We start from the raw sequence: 14997 nt of genomic DNA, 5'->3' as shown, positions 1-14997 counted from the left end.
CACAGATACTGCCTCCTGTCGGTACTCCTCGTTTTTGTCTGTACCACTCTCCGTTGAATTTGCCTATAGACGACTCATAGCTGAGTTCAACACTTCTTATCAACCACTCCTTAAATTTGGCGGACCATTCTGGTCTCTTTTCTTCCATGGCCACCTTCAAAGCTTGGAGTGTGAGGTGGGGACTCAATGAATCATATAAAGCTTTGTAATCAAATGTGAATGCTTTAATGTTGCTTTTGAGTTCTGTGTCCAGGGTATTGTTGATGTTGTCGAGCCAGACTAAGGCGTCTCTATTATCAATAAGAAGGTCTTCGCAAAAATCCCTTTCTAGTTGACGTAGTATATCATTAACACAAGCTGTGTTTTCCCGCAATGGTTCCTTAACGTTACTATGCCATATTGTGGCCACACACGAAAAGTAATTTTAGAGATGGCTATATTTTGTCGATCGAATACTGGTCGATCGGAATTAACACTTTCTCGAGAAATAAATTTGATCACGAAAAGGTGGTTGTGGGGTTTTATTGATTGTTCGTTTTTTGATCTCGTAACGGAAAACGATCCAACTCAGTACTGAGTGTAAATACGGGTGGTACCGAGTACCTACAAGGGTATTTATTAATTAATATTTATATTATCAGTTCTGTAAAACTGCAATTACAATTGAGAGACAATATTTAGAAATAATTTAGGTCGACATCAAAATAGTGGTATAATTGCACTCAAATTTAACGGACACACACTGGCCAGGACAGCCCTTGATTCAATTTCACGAATACTGCGGTTTGAGAGATTCGTGTGACAAACGTCTGCCCTAAAGTTGTATAGTGTAGTTTTCACTCCTCTAATATCGACCCCTGCGTGTCCTACATACTTCCAAAATTTAGATTTATCCCAAAATTTTGCAGAATGTACTGGAACGTTGCAAACAGAGTGATATATCCATAATATCCTAGATAACATTTATTGATATATTTTTCAGATGTAATCTTGCGAAATTTCAATTTAATGGTTGCTTTAACCAGCTTTAAGGTCGGAAATGAAAAATATGTAACGTCAATACCAAACCAATTATTGAGCGATAGTAACAAAATTATTTGTTCTTCTTATAGTATTCTCTAGCAAATCTTCCCGTTCAATTCACTTTGTAATTTCAAGAACCCATGCCAGGTTTCTGGGCTAATGTTCTTAGTGCCAGTGGTGATCCTTAATTTGCAAATCCTTTGTGCAGATATCGATTAAGCGATCCAACTCAAGTATCAGTAGCACAATGGCTAAGGAGGTGTTTGCGCTGGGGGAGGACCCACAGTCTCTTCTAAACTGTGCAACATAAGTTTAGGAATCACCTAGTGCTACAATTGCACTACTGTAGCTTATTACATTATATTTTATTTTTACCCTTTTTGCAAGCAATTACCGTGGTGTCTGCAGTTGCTGCTCCTGCTTAAAGTGGCTGTTAACGATTTTATGATATGATATGAATGCCCGAAGAGTCCGGCTATATTTAGAGTTGAAATTGTTTTCCATTATAATTTGTATCATTATCTATAGTAAGAAAACAAAATGTAAACCATACTGGAACCGTCAAATCAATGAAGATACTTCTTACCAGCTTATTCCTGCTTAAAGGATACCGTGGTGCCCTCCCTGCACTAGACGTAAAGCGAGGTAAGCAGATCTCCAATATCCATCAAAACCCCAAACTACCCCTCCATAGATATTATATTATTATTAGTCCTTTCCCAAATCTTTCCATAAAGTGTCGGGTATAAATTTCTCATGCGCACAACTACTGCTATACCTGAACAAGTAAATAGGTTCCTATATACTGGATTTATTTCAGGGTGGATCAATGTCCCAGAGGAGGACTTCACGAAGTACCAGATGTATCTCAACCAAACCCTTGAATTCAAAACTGTCGGTCAGAGTAATTACGGAAAAATCGTATCCATCTTCAGATTCACTGGACCAAGCCATTACACAAGACTTGGAATACAGCTCTCGGACCCAAACACAAGCCAGTGGAGCTACATCATAACTGAATGTATGACTAATCACTTTTATACTCGATTCCTGAGCAGTGTTCCAGATAAGAAGAAAAAGGTGCAGAAAGTCAAGCTCTCCTACACCAATCTGAGGATACTTTGCAACGGAGTGGAGGTCCTGGATTTTAACTTTGCCAGTGACAGACAGCCTAATTATCCAGGATGTAACGAGAAATGGTCGAAGGAATTGGAATATGTTACCCTTTTTATCAGTATGGGAGTTCACTCCACATGAAATATCTCATCAGTATTACCAGTAAGTACACTTAAAAAAGGTATTGAATAAATTATGTTGCTTTTATGATTCTGAAAAAAGCAGTACTTCTATTGCAATGCGTGTGGAGCAGGTTGTAAAAGAAGTACTTCGTGGGCGTGTTCCAGTTGTGATAACAGACTGGGTCTCATTTGAACATGCTGTTCCTAATGCGCAATTACTGCCAATCCCACGAAAATAACCATGTGAAATGGCCCTCTTAACCCAGATATCGTGTACTACCTTGGAGGACATCGCAGCTTCGAGGTTCCACATGAACTTTCATTCTTGCTTCACATCGAAGGGTTGACATCATCAATCAACCTCCAAAACTTGGGACCAGACACAATAGTTATATCTTATCTCATAACAATGCCAAATTAGTATAATTCCTTCGACCATTCAACAACAATGAACACGATCAAAAATATTTTTACTAGTTAATAGACTTTGAGGATAAAACCAGGATATCGCTCAGTGAAACTCCCTAATATCGTCAGTGATTAATTTTTGGTGACGTATTAAAATACGTCACGGATATTTTATTATCACATCTAGAGTTTATTACATCATACATACTACAAAAGTTCACAGCTAGGTTCAAAGTATGTCATGGTAGTGATAAATCCGATATAGCTATAGTACAGTGTATAGAACAGTAATAGTGTTAAGATCACTTTTTCTAGCTTTGCTCTGTGAGTTCACATATAGCCATGTGTATACGCGCTACTACAAGCGAGAGGGCTTTGGTTAGAGCAACTCTGTGAGTATGATTTTTTTCACCTGCTTTAACACTTAGACAGTAAAAACCAAATTTTCCGATTCCATAGTCTGTAGTCAACGAGTCCAACTCATTGCATATTTTGGATTTTTAGAAGGTTATTAACCAAACCTACAGTAGAAATAACAAACAATTGGCATATCACATTTACTTTCTACTAGGCAGAATAAAACAAATATTCAGAATAAAACAAATATTATATTCAAATCTCTTTATTCAACAATATTAAATCATTATAGAACCTAATTTGTGGCTTGATCGTTATGTTAGGGCTATTCTGTTAGCTGATGCTGACAGGCACTGCATGGGGCAGAGACTTAGGACCATTACGCTGGAGGCTTACAATGACCCTTTTTGAACCCCATGGCAGTGCTAGTTTTATTATGGTACAAATTGTAAATCGAAGTTATGAAAACGATCAAGTCACTCCTGTTTTACACTATCAACAGCTACTTAAAACAACCTAGATTGTACAACTCACTTTGAAGATTAAACTGTTAAGTGATGAGTGATTGGGCTCATTAAACATTTTAGTAGCGGAGACATGCGGATCAGCTTCTTGAGGTTCTAATAGTTCATTCAGACAAGAAGTTTTATTTTTTCAAATTTAGTCGTTCAAGCTGCCTGAGTTCAGAAAGTTTGCCAAAGGGGCCCAGGTATTCTTGTCACCTTTACCCTGAGACGAGAGAATGACTTTTTTTACCTTTGATTTGAATACACCATGAGTGATTTCAAGGTCGTTCAGTGCCAACATCTGACGGAATGAATTCCAAAGGCAACTAGATTTGTAAACGAAACTGTTTGAGGGCATGGTTGTTATAAGAAGAGTTTCTTTGCCGGGTCTTTTAGACAAACAGAAAAGTTCAAATAGTGCAATTGGTGTTCGATATTTAAAGACTTTAAAAAGTTCATTGCAGCAGTGATACGCGTATAAATTATGCAATGTCATGAGTGATTGACGGGCAAAAATTGGCTTGGTGTGCTCTCTCTCAAAGAATTTGCTAGTAAGTTTCTGTTCACTGATAGGTCTAGTCCTAGCACATGTCATAAATTTATCAAGGTATGCTTTTTTGTCACCAAACATGATACGAACACACTTTTTCTGGGCTACAAATAGTGGTTGAAGTTTATTATTACTTGCACCTCCCCAAACGGTAATGCCATAAGATAGGTGACTTTCAAAAAGTGTGTGGTACAGGTCCTTATGGGTAGATGATGGAATTTTATCCTTAATCATGTATAGCCTCCCAGAACAGGACGAGAGTTTTCTAACTAGTTTGTCTCTATAGGGATTGAAAGTTAGGCCTTCGTCGACAATTACTCCCAGGAATTTCGTTTCCTGCACCTTTGAGAGAGGTAGGCCGTTGAGGTAAAGTCTATTTTCAATTAATAAAGATTGATCATCAAGTTTTCTTTTAGCTGTATTGAATTCTATGTAGCAACTTTTCTTGGCGTTAACATGTAATTTATTAGCCAATGTGTACTCGTGGACTGATCGTAGGACCCTATTTGCATTATTGTAGGCCTCTGCTCTAGTTTTGGCAACTACAAATATGTTTGTATCATCAGCAAATAGGACATAGCTAGTGTTATCGAGTTGAGAGTTTGTTAAGTCATTTATGTATATTAAAAACAGGAGAGGCCCAAGGCAGCTCCCCTGTGGAACGCCATAGAGAACAGGAAGTCTGTCTGATACTTCGCCCAGGACGAACACACACTGCTCTCTGTCCGACAAGTAACTTTCCAGTAACTTAAGTGGCACTCCTCTAATCCCATATATTTCAAGTTTCTCAAGCAAAATTGTGTGGTCTATTGTGTCAAAGGCCTTGCTTAGATCAATAAAAATTCCTAGAACATGCAGACCTTGCTTTAGGGCCTTTTGGATGTGAAAAACTGAGTAGTTAAGTGCATGTGATGTTGAGTGACTCTTTCGGAATCCGAATTGACTGTCGTGAAGGATTCCTTGACTAACCAAGAAGCTGTAAAGACGTTTGTATATTATCTTTTCAAAAATTTTGCCAAAAATTGGAAGTGTGGAAACAGGCCTGTAGTTCTCAATCAGTTCTTCGTTATCTTTTTTGTATATTGGGGTTATTTTGCCAAGCTTCAGAACTGACGGAAATATCCCTTGAGATATTAGGCGATTAAATTGAACAACAAGAGTTGGGCTAAGAATACCCGATAGTTTTTTGATTACTCTTATGGGAAAGTCGCTAGCTTTCCCACTCTTCAAGTTGGCTATAATCTCAGAAATTTCATCTTCACTACAGTCATGGAAGTAAATTGAATCGAGAGTTTTTGGTGGCATGAATTCGAGGAAAGAGGGAAGAGGTTCTAAAAGAAGGCCATTTTGAGTATTTTCATTCATTTTTGAGGCAATAGAGGCAAAATACTCATTAAATTTGTTGGCTATCACCCGTCTTTCAACAACACGGACTCCATCTACCATAAATTGGGGTTTGATGGTTTTTTTCCTTTTCCCTCTTATCTCATTTATTACTTCCCACATCTTTTTAGAACTATCAGAATTTTCAAGAATTTTGTTACAGTTATAGGTATCTTTTTGGTTTTTTATTATCTTTTTAAGACAGCGTCTGTAATCACGAAAAATTTTGTGGAGTTTCAGATCTCCAACTGGCTTGAAGTCAGGGAGCTTTTTTGAGTTCACCCAGTTATCATACAGCTGACCTTTCTTTTCAATTGCTTCAATTATGCTGTCGGATATCCAGGGATTACTTATAGGATTTCGTTTGGTGAGTTTGGGTTTGTCGAGTTTACAACATGAGTCAATAGCTGAGCTAAAAATTTCAAAAAATTCGTCAAATTCAATTGGATTTTCATTGTTTGTTAGTATGCATTTCTTAGATAGCAAGTTTTTTGTTAGTAGTTCAACATTTCGGTTTGAGAAATCATAGCTTTGCAATTGCTTAGGCTTAGGGGGAGTTTTCCTAGAAGTTAAATGACTGATGTCAAAGAAAGCAAAGATTGGTTTATGATGGGAAGAAGTGTCTTCAATAACTCCAGAGAGGGTTACCAAGTCAATCTCATCAGTAAAAATGTTGTCAATGCAGGAGCTTTGGCCTACATTTACTGAGTGAGTGGGACGAGATATAAGAGGAAAGTAACCATAAGAGAGCATAGTGTTCTCGAAATTCTGAACCTGTTTCTTATTACTCTGATTTTTAAGCAAATCGTAGTTGAAATCTCCAAGAGTTATAGTTTTTGCATTTTTTGGAAATTTGGACATTAATTGTGTGTATTCTTCATCAAATTTGACTGAGTCTCCGTTTGGAGATCTGTACAACACCCCAACATTGAGTTTGCTATCTCCATGGTTGATAGTTACATATAGGGTTTCTAAATTTGGTGTGATTGTGCAAAGTTGGTCATTAATTGTTGCATTTAGGGAATCATGAATATACAAGCACACGCCTGAGCCTTTAGCTTTGCCTTGGAGTTTATCTCCGTAAAAGTGTGAATATCCATCAAGTGCATAAACATCACAGTTCTCAGCATCTGTATTTGTTTCCGCTAAAGCTAGAATAGAAAATTTCGTTTTTTGAGTGGCAAGTTCCGAGAGGAATAAGTCGAAATTCGATTTATTACCATCAATGTTGTAAAATAAAGTTTTTAAGCCAGAGTTTTCAGGGGTGTGCTGGTGTAAGGATTTCAATCTATAATAGCTGCATTTGTCCAAGATAGAGGAGGCAGTCTGAAGACTTCCAATAGCCTCAGACCAATTTTCGGAGTAAAATTTGTCATTCTCGCTATCCTTGAAGAGATCCTCATTTGTGGTACAAAGGTCCTTAAACGGGTTGTAAATTAGGTTTTCTCTTTTTGAGCAAACTTTACAGAGAAGTATGGAATCAGTCAGCTTAAATTCAGATGTTTTGAAACAAATTTTGTGGATAATATTTTGGCAACTTTGGCACTCAAGAAATCTTTGGCCAATATTAATGTTTTTGCTACAGCATCCGCATTTCTCCTTAGTTGAGTTAATCTTAAACATTTATATCAGACTGCATCTGGCGGTCCTCCTCTTAGTGTGTTGCTGTACAATCTACTACCTACTAACTTGTTATGATCCTTGGATGTAAAAATACAGTTCTTAATTAACTTGACTAGTGCACCAACGCCCTTGCCATTAATATGAAGAATATCATTCACATCAGACTTAGCTAGACTGTTCTTAAGCAGGTTGGTGCTTTTATCTAGAAATGTCAAAAAGCTATCAACAATTAGAACTTTAAGATTAGATTGACTGAGATCGTTGTACAAATACTGGTTAAAAACATTAACTTTTCGATTGATCTTATGCGACCTTGTTGGCAGCACAGGACAGATTATCAGTTTACAACGTGGGTTGTATTTCCTAATCTGAGCGATTTTGTTCTTATACTTGGTATACAACTCTCTCTCATCCGTTCCATCTACTTTCAAATTGTTGGTTCCTTCCATGATGACAATGTTTCTGTAACCTACACAAGACAAGGGATCGATCTCCTCAACCGTAGCTGCCCAGAGGCGAACTCCAGGGGTGGCTTGTCCCATCTTTCCACGACCTGTACCAAAGTTGATTTGTCCAAAGTTTGAATCTCCAACAAGCACTGTGGAGTTAAAATTTGACCAGTGGATTGAGCGAAAGGTTAGACTATATCGCATTCCTACTTCATCAGACGTTTCAGGCTTGATTGAGTGTTTAAAAAACTCCTGGCTTGCTTTTGTCATATGGTACATGCTTCTACCCTGACATTTTATCTCCGTAATCTTATCTGTAGAAGTTTCACGAAAGCTAAGTGTTCGACATGAGCCTAAGGAAACTGTGAATATCGATGACACCCGATTAATGTCTCCCTCGTTGTCTGAATGTTCAGGAAGTGCTTCATTCCCATCTGCATACCTGTTAACCAGGCAGGAGTTTAGGTCATAGTGGAACTGTTTCTGGGGGTGTGTGGAGGAGAATTCAGTGTTAAGACGTTTCATGATGTTGCCAATCAGGGTGGGCATGGGCTTTGGTTCCGATTTTGCACCCATGTAGTGGTAATGTTGGCCATACTGGATTGTGGCATGCTTACCTTCTTTAGTGAAACTCTCAGCTTTGAGAAAGTCTGTGAGCTCCATCTCTTCATCAGGAGTTAAGAAATCTTCCTTTATCCCTTCTATGCATTTAAAATTATGAGTAAGGGGGGTATCCTTTACTTCAATCCTTGGAACTGATGGAGGTGCTCTTGGATGATGCTGCTGTCCATACGTGGAGGGCATATCAGAGGGTGGTGGGGGTGGTGCCTGAGGGATCTGCATGGACTTTACCTGATCTGACAGGGAGCTGAGTTGTTTCTGGATACTATCAATCAGATTGTTGGATGGTTGGGTGATTTCTGCAAATCTTGCCTTAAGCATGCCGTCAAGAGATTCAATAACTGATGCTGACACCTGATTTGCTTCTGATAAAGACTCCAGTTTTAATGCAAGTTTGGCAGACTTATGTGTTTTTGGGCAGGGATGAGGGCATGTGTAGCACCAAGGGCATTCCCAACTCTTAAGTATTTCATCAATGGCTTTCTGGCCAGCTAGTTCACTGCCCTTAAGGTTTGCACAAGCAGAATGCCAGACTTGGTTACAGCGCGAACATGTCAAGAGCCAAGACTTCCCGCCTGAAGTTGCCTTGCAGGGGCATTTGCTCTTCTTGGGCTTGGGTTTCGGTGATGCACTGTTGCTGTCTGAGGCTGAGGTCTCTGCTTCAGTATCTGAGAAGGGGGTTGCTAGTGGTGATATTCCTGGTGATACTCCCGTGCGGTTGAGAAGGGATACTTGCAGAAGGCTTCGGTTCTCTGAACTTGTCGGTGTGGTAGCTAATGTTGAGTTAACATTCTTCTGGTCACCTTCACTCCTGGATCTACTCCGTGTGGTGCTACCCTGGGATTTGCCGTACATTGGACTCCGGATTTCAGGCGTCTTGAACTTCGGGCTATTCAGGCTGAGCTTCTTCTTGTTGTTTTCTGTTTGCTTATTAACCATTATCAGTAGAGGCGGGGGCAGCCGGTGGACGCGCGCCTATTCAGCTATGTGTGGCGCTTTCTTTGTTTTAATACTTTCAACACTACTATATAACAAATAATTTGAGTGTTCAGGAATGGTATGTTACAACTCCCCCGAAGGGGCGTACTAAGCTAAGGGTCATCTACATTCTACACTCTATTAGGGTCATCTACACTTTACTAGGGTCATCAACTCTGAAGTCCTAATCTCCTCCAAAACAAAACACTTAACGGGAGCCGACCCCAAGTCGGATCTATTTGGTCAGTATTACTTACATTTGATTTGAAAATGGCGTCAAATTCTAGGAAGGCTTCAGGTACTCCTAAAACATCTAATAGCTTGTCTCGCAACATTTTAGCCGAATCTACAGTGGACAATGAAGATCAGGTAAACAGGAAACATAGGGACAAGAAGAAATGTCCATGTCAACGCTCTTTTAACGGTAAAGTTTACCTCATTGACTGTTCTAAGTGTCATCAAGAGTGGCATGTGGACTGCCTGTCTATGAAAGGTATAACGAGGTCAGCTATCAACTCCATGGTAGAATGGCTGTGCCCATACTGCTTCGTGGCACCAGTATCAACACTGAAGAAACAGAGAGACGAATTTTGTTACAGCTGCAGGAACACAAGGGCTTTGCAACAGGCCAACTCAGATTTTGAAGCTGTCAGTGCACTTGTGGCATCAGCAAGCTCAGCAGGCTCAGCTCTTGAAAAATTTGACTTCGAACAGTTCTCTAGGAACCTTGACACTCTCTCCCAGTTCGACGTTCACCTTCAACACCTGCTTCTTAAAGAGAACTCCCTTAATGGCCTAAATAATGAAATAAAGCTCCATGACAAATCATTAGAATCAATAAATACCAACATTGCTGAACTACAGAGGGACCTTAAACTTTTAGCATCTAGACCTTCCCCTGAATCATCCCCATCTACAGACTCATCTGAGCAGTTTCTGAAGAGCATCTCAGAACAACTCACCGCACTTTCTGCAAATGAGCCCACTGTAGCTGCAGGCATTGCTGAACTAAAACAGTCTATAAGTTCTATACAGCCATTGCATAACCCTGGTCCTTGCATTCCTCCCAACCTACCTCCTGCACAGCATCCTCGTCCTCCAGCACCACCTGTCCTTTTGCAGCCACCTCATCATGAGCAGAAACCTGTGGAACTGTTCAAAAACGATTTTATAGATCAGAAGACTGCGGAAGAACTAGTTGACCTATTTGATTTGAGCAGCACAGACTTCAAAATTGAAAACGAACGCTCCTGCCTATCATATGGGGAACGGTACGATTATCCTGGATCTAAGTCGTCCAAGACACCAAAGGCAATACCACCACCCTTGAGAAAACTCATCGACAGAATCAACAGTGAGTTTTGTTCAGGTGACCAACCTCAGGTTAACAGCTGTTTGGTGAATCGGTTTGACGGCACAAGCAGCACCTTGCCTAGACACTCTGATAACGAGCCTTCTATCCACCCGGAATCAAGTATCTTTACAGTCTCTCTTGGTACTGCATGTCATGTTTCTTTCTCTGATGCTAGTACAGGTATTGATGAGCACAAGCAACTATGTGGCCCAGGATCATTATATGTAATGACTCGTCGTAGCCAAGCACTGTTCCACCATCGTATCGATGCAGGCGAGATAACTGGGCTGCGCTACAGTATAACATTGAGATCAGTCAGTTCCCTGAATAGAAACGCTACATGTATCATTGGGGACTCGAACACCGGCGGACTGAAATTCGGTTCTGATCCTGCCAAGTCATTCGGCAAATGGCTTCCTGGAAAACGATTCTTTGCCCCAACTGTCGATAGCATTGATCCTTATGTGTCCTGTGGCTATAGAAACTGTGTTATATTGTGTGGGGTTAATGACCTGAAACAAACAGATGTAAAAAGCCAAAACGATATTGATATAATCTACAACCATCTAGTTTCAAAAATTGCCCAGATTCAATCTATTAATCCGGGTGTGCATGTATATGTTTGTCCAACAATTCCTTCTAAACGTGCTGATTTAAATAGAAAGCTTATATACTTTAACAGTTTGATTCGATGTAGGCTGCTCCCGTCCAATTTTGGTGTCAGTTATGTGGATGGATTTGATGAGTTCTGTGATAGGGATGGTCTCCTTGACCGCTCTCTCTCTCGCGACCTCAACAAATACCAAAAACCGGACTTCCTTCACCTCAACTGGAGGGGACTAGCAAAGTTAGGTCAATTTATTCGTAACACTGTTCTTCTCAGGATTAACGGTGGTATCGACAAAAGGAAGAGGAGGTCCACAAGGGTAGACGATAGATCCTACAGGGATGCGACTGCTGGAAGAGAAACTGGTCCTGTTGTTCCTGCTGCTGCTAGTCAGGGTCACGTGGATGGTTACCAACCATGACTCCCCTCATTAAGGAGGTATGTCCTGTCTGTTCTAAGAACATAGTCATCGGCCAAACAATAGTTGAATGTTTTCACTGTGACTGCATAATGCACCATAAATGCTATCGCAAATCAAATCCAAATAGCCAATCTAATGAGTTTTACTGTACTCGTTGTATCCATTTAGACAAGGTTAAATACAACCCATTTAAACTACTCACTGACAATGACGACGACGACAACAACCTAGACGAATACACAACCAAAATCTCAAATACTTTAAATGATTGTAACTCATACACTGCATCTGACCTTACAAATATTCTCTGCAACCAAGTAAAGAAACAATCATCTATTCTCTTTCAAAATATTGATGGAAATAAATCAAATTTTGACAACCTTGCCATTGAAACCTGTAGGTACAAAACAAAATTCTCCGTAATAGCCCTAGCTGAAACCAACACTGGAAAAGAATTAAGCAATCTATTTCAGCTCGACGGTTATAATAGTTACTATCAGGACACAGCACCTAACAAACAAAAGGGCACTGGAGTAGCCCTTTATGTTGACGATAAATTAAATGCTACTGTAATTGAGAATATATCACAAGTCACAGAACATCTAGAAATACTTGTCTTATCATTAAGTAACGAAGATCAACCTGTTAATGTAGGTGTTTTGTATCGTCCACCAAGTGGCTGTATTTCCCAAGCTCTAGTTGAACTTTCTAACCTTCTTGATCACATGCCGAAGTTTAGTTATCTAGCTGGAGACTTTAATATCGATCTTCATGATAAAGATAACAAAAATGTTCAAAAATATGAAGAAATATTATTCAGTAAAGGATTTTGTCCGTTAATATCTATTGTTACCCACGAAAAACCAGGCTGTAAAGCATCCTGCATAGATAACATTATTACTAACGATATTGAGAATGTGATTACTTCAGGCACCCTAAAAGAACGAATAACTCATCACTCACCTATTTTTAACACATTTAACTGGAATGTTGAAGTCAACTCTGAAAAAACTTCTTTTAAACAGTATTACGACTTCTGTCAATCAAATGTTAACGGCTTCCTAGTGGATCTTGAAGATGAGCTTAAAACTAAAACAATCCATAACTTTACTGAATTCCATGACACTTACAAAAACTGCGTCGAAAAATCGTTTAAATTAGAGACCCCGAAAACCTCTAAGAGAACTGTTCAGGTTAACCCTTGGATAACTCCCGGTCTCATTTGCTCAATTAATAATCAGCATAAACTGTACGAAAATTGGGTTGAGATAAGAAATAGAAAATGTAAACTCGGGGAAACTGATAACAAGGGCGGCATTTGCCAGTGCCCTGAATGCTCACTAAAACGTAGTCGCTACCTTATCTACAAAGAATACAGAAAAGTCCTAAAGAAAACACGTCAAACTGTGAAAACAGAATACTTCTCTGGTAAATTTGCTGAAAATAGCGGTGATAGTAAAAAGACCTGGGAACTAATAAATCGTATAAGAGGTAAACGGCGGCGTGAAATAAAGCCGCTGTTCACCATAGACAACGTTAAGATAACAAATAGAAGGATCATAGCAAACGAATTCAATAAATATTTTGTATCATTAGCCTCTGACCTAAATACCGCTTACAATGATCTTGGACAAATTAACATAAACAGTATACCTAGTTTCTATGATTATCTACCGCTTTCAAACACTTCCAGCATTTACATGCATGACTGCACAACAGACGAGGTTAGCAAAATCATATCTGAACTTAAAAATGGCAAGGCAAGTGACATACCGATTCATGTAATTAAGCAGTCCTCTAAAATAGTTACTCCTTTACTCACTGTACTGTATAACGAATGTATGAAAGATGGCATATTTCCAGATGACCTTAAAGTTGGAAGGATTAGTCCCATTTACAAGAAAGATAACCAGGAACTCCTTGAAAACTATAGACCTGTATCAACGCTAGCTGTGTTTGGTAAAATATTTGAAAAGATTATATTCAATAGATTATACAGCTTCTTTCATTCACAGAACTCCTTATATGAAAACCAGTACGGATTCCGTAAAAATCACTCGACCAGTTATGCCCTAAATTACTCAGTGAACCACGTAGAATCTTGCCTCAAGAAAAAACAACACGTTCTTGGAATATTTATTGATCTTAGTAAAGCCTTTGATACAATATCACATGAAAAGTTACTGCATAAGTTAGAAAATTATGGAATCCGTGGAAATGCAAATAACCTTATAGCAAGTTACCTGTCGAACAGATACCAGTATGTCTCGGTATTAGGTGAAGAATCCGAGAAACTTCCAGTAGTCTATGGAGTGCCGCAGGGGAGCTGTCTTGGTCCCTTACTTTTTATTATTTATATTAATGACATCCGTAACTCATCAATTATAGGAAAGTTTATACTATTTGCCGACGACACTAACATATTTATAGAAGACACATGTGTCAAAAGACTATACGAAAAAGGAAATGAAGTTCTATCGTTTGTGTACAAGTATATGAAACTAAACTTATTACATATTAACATTAAGAAATGTTGTTTTATTCATTTTAAACCCTCACGGGCCAAAGAGGAAGTAGAAAATGACGAGAACATACTAACTTTAAATAATGTAGTTATTAAAAGAGTTCAAGAAGCTAAATTTCTAGGCGTTATTATTGACGACCAACTTAACTGGAAATCACATACGCAGTCACTTAACTCAAAACTTAAATGCGAAGTAGGAAAGCTGTGCAGAATACGACACATTGTCCCAAAGCAGTATTATAAGGATTTATATCATACTCTATTTGAATCACATTTAGGATTTGGAATATCTGTGTGGGGTGGTATTAGCAATAACCGACTTGAACCTATCTTTAAAACACAGAAAAAGTGTATAAGAATTCTGTTTGGGGATAGAGAAGCTTACCTAGAGAAGTTTAAAACGTGTGCCCGAACACGACCTGTTGATAAGCAAAGACTGGGGGTGGACTTTTACCAAAAAGAACACTCCAAGCCCTTGTTTAAAACCCACAGGTTGTTGACGGTCCACAATCTGTACAAGTACACTTGTCTCTTAGAACTATTCAAAATTAATAAGTTAGAGGAACCATTATCACTGTACTCATCATTTAACAGGTCACCACGACGAGAGGATTATTTCATTACATCACAACCATCCTCACAATTCATCTACCAATCATCCTACATGTGGAACAGCTGTCGACAAACATCAAGTAAGATGAGTTTTAATACTCCGACAAACGGGTTTAAGAATATATTGAAAATTGCCTTACGAGAATTGCAATTCAAGCATGATACACTTGATTGGTGTGAGCTTAATTTTGCCACAAATGAGCTCAAGTTCTGATTTATGTGAGTTACTAAAATGACCATATATCTTTTCTCATACATATAACCACTGCACTCCAACCAAAAACATTACTTACACCATACTCCACAAATGATATATATATATATATACACAAACACACTAGTA

General features: G+C 38.8%; 1 protein-coding gene across 3 annotated transcripts in view; it reads left to right on the top strand.

Annotated features, from left to right (window-relative positions):
* LOC134819567 (microtubule-associated proteins 1A/1B light chain 3A-like) overlaps positions 1–14997 on the top strand; it is a 69081-nt gene that overhangs the window by 31800 nt on the left and 22284 nt on the right. The window contains exon 1 of one of the 3 annotated variants that reach the window (XM_063829572.1): positions 960–970. The exons of 1 other annotated variant lie outside the window; for it this stretch is intronic. The gene's annotated coding sequence lies outside the window, so the exon portion shown is untranslated. Of the gene's footprint in view, positions 1–959; positions 971–9174; positions 9204–14997 lie in introns of those variants that run through there. One more of the 3 variants, XM_063829570.1, reaches the window with a different exon arrangement.

Source organism: Bolinopsis microptera, chromosome 8 (genome assembly GCF_026151205.1).
Source record: "Bolinopsis microptera isolate Bmic1 chromosome 8, MBARI_Bmic_1.0, whole genome shotgun sequence".
Lineage (NCBI taxonomy): Eukaryota > Metazoa > Ctenophora > Tentaculata > Lobata > Bolinopsidae > Bolinopsis > Bolinopsis microptera.
This window is presented reverse-complemented; position numbering and strand designations above follow the sequence as displayed.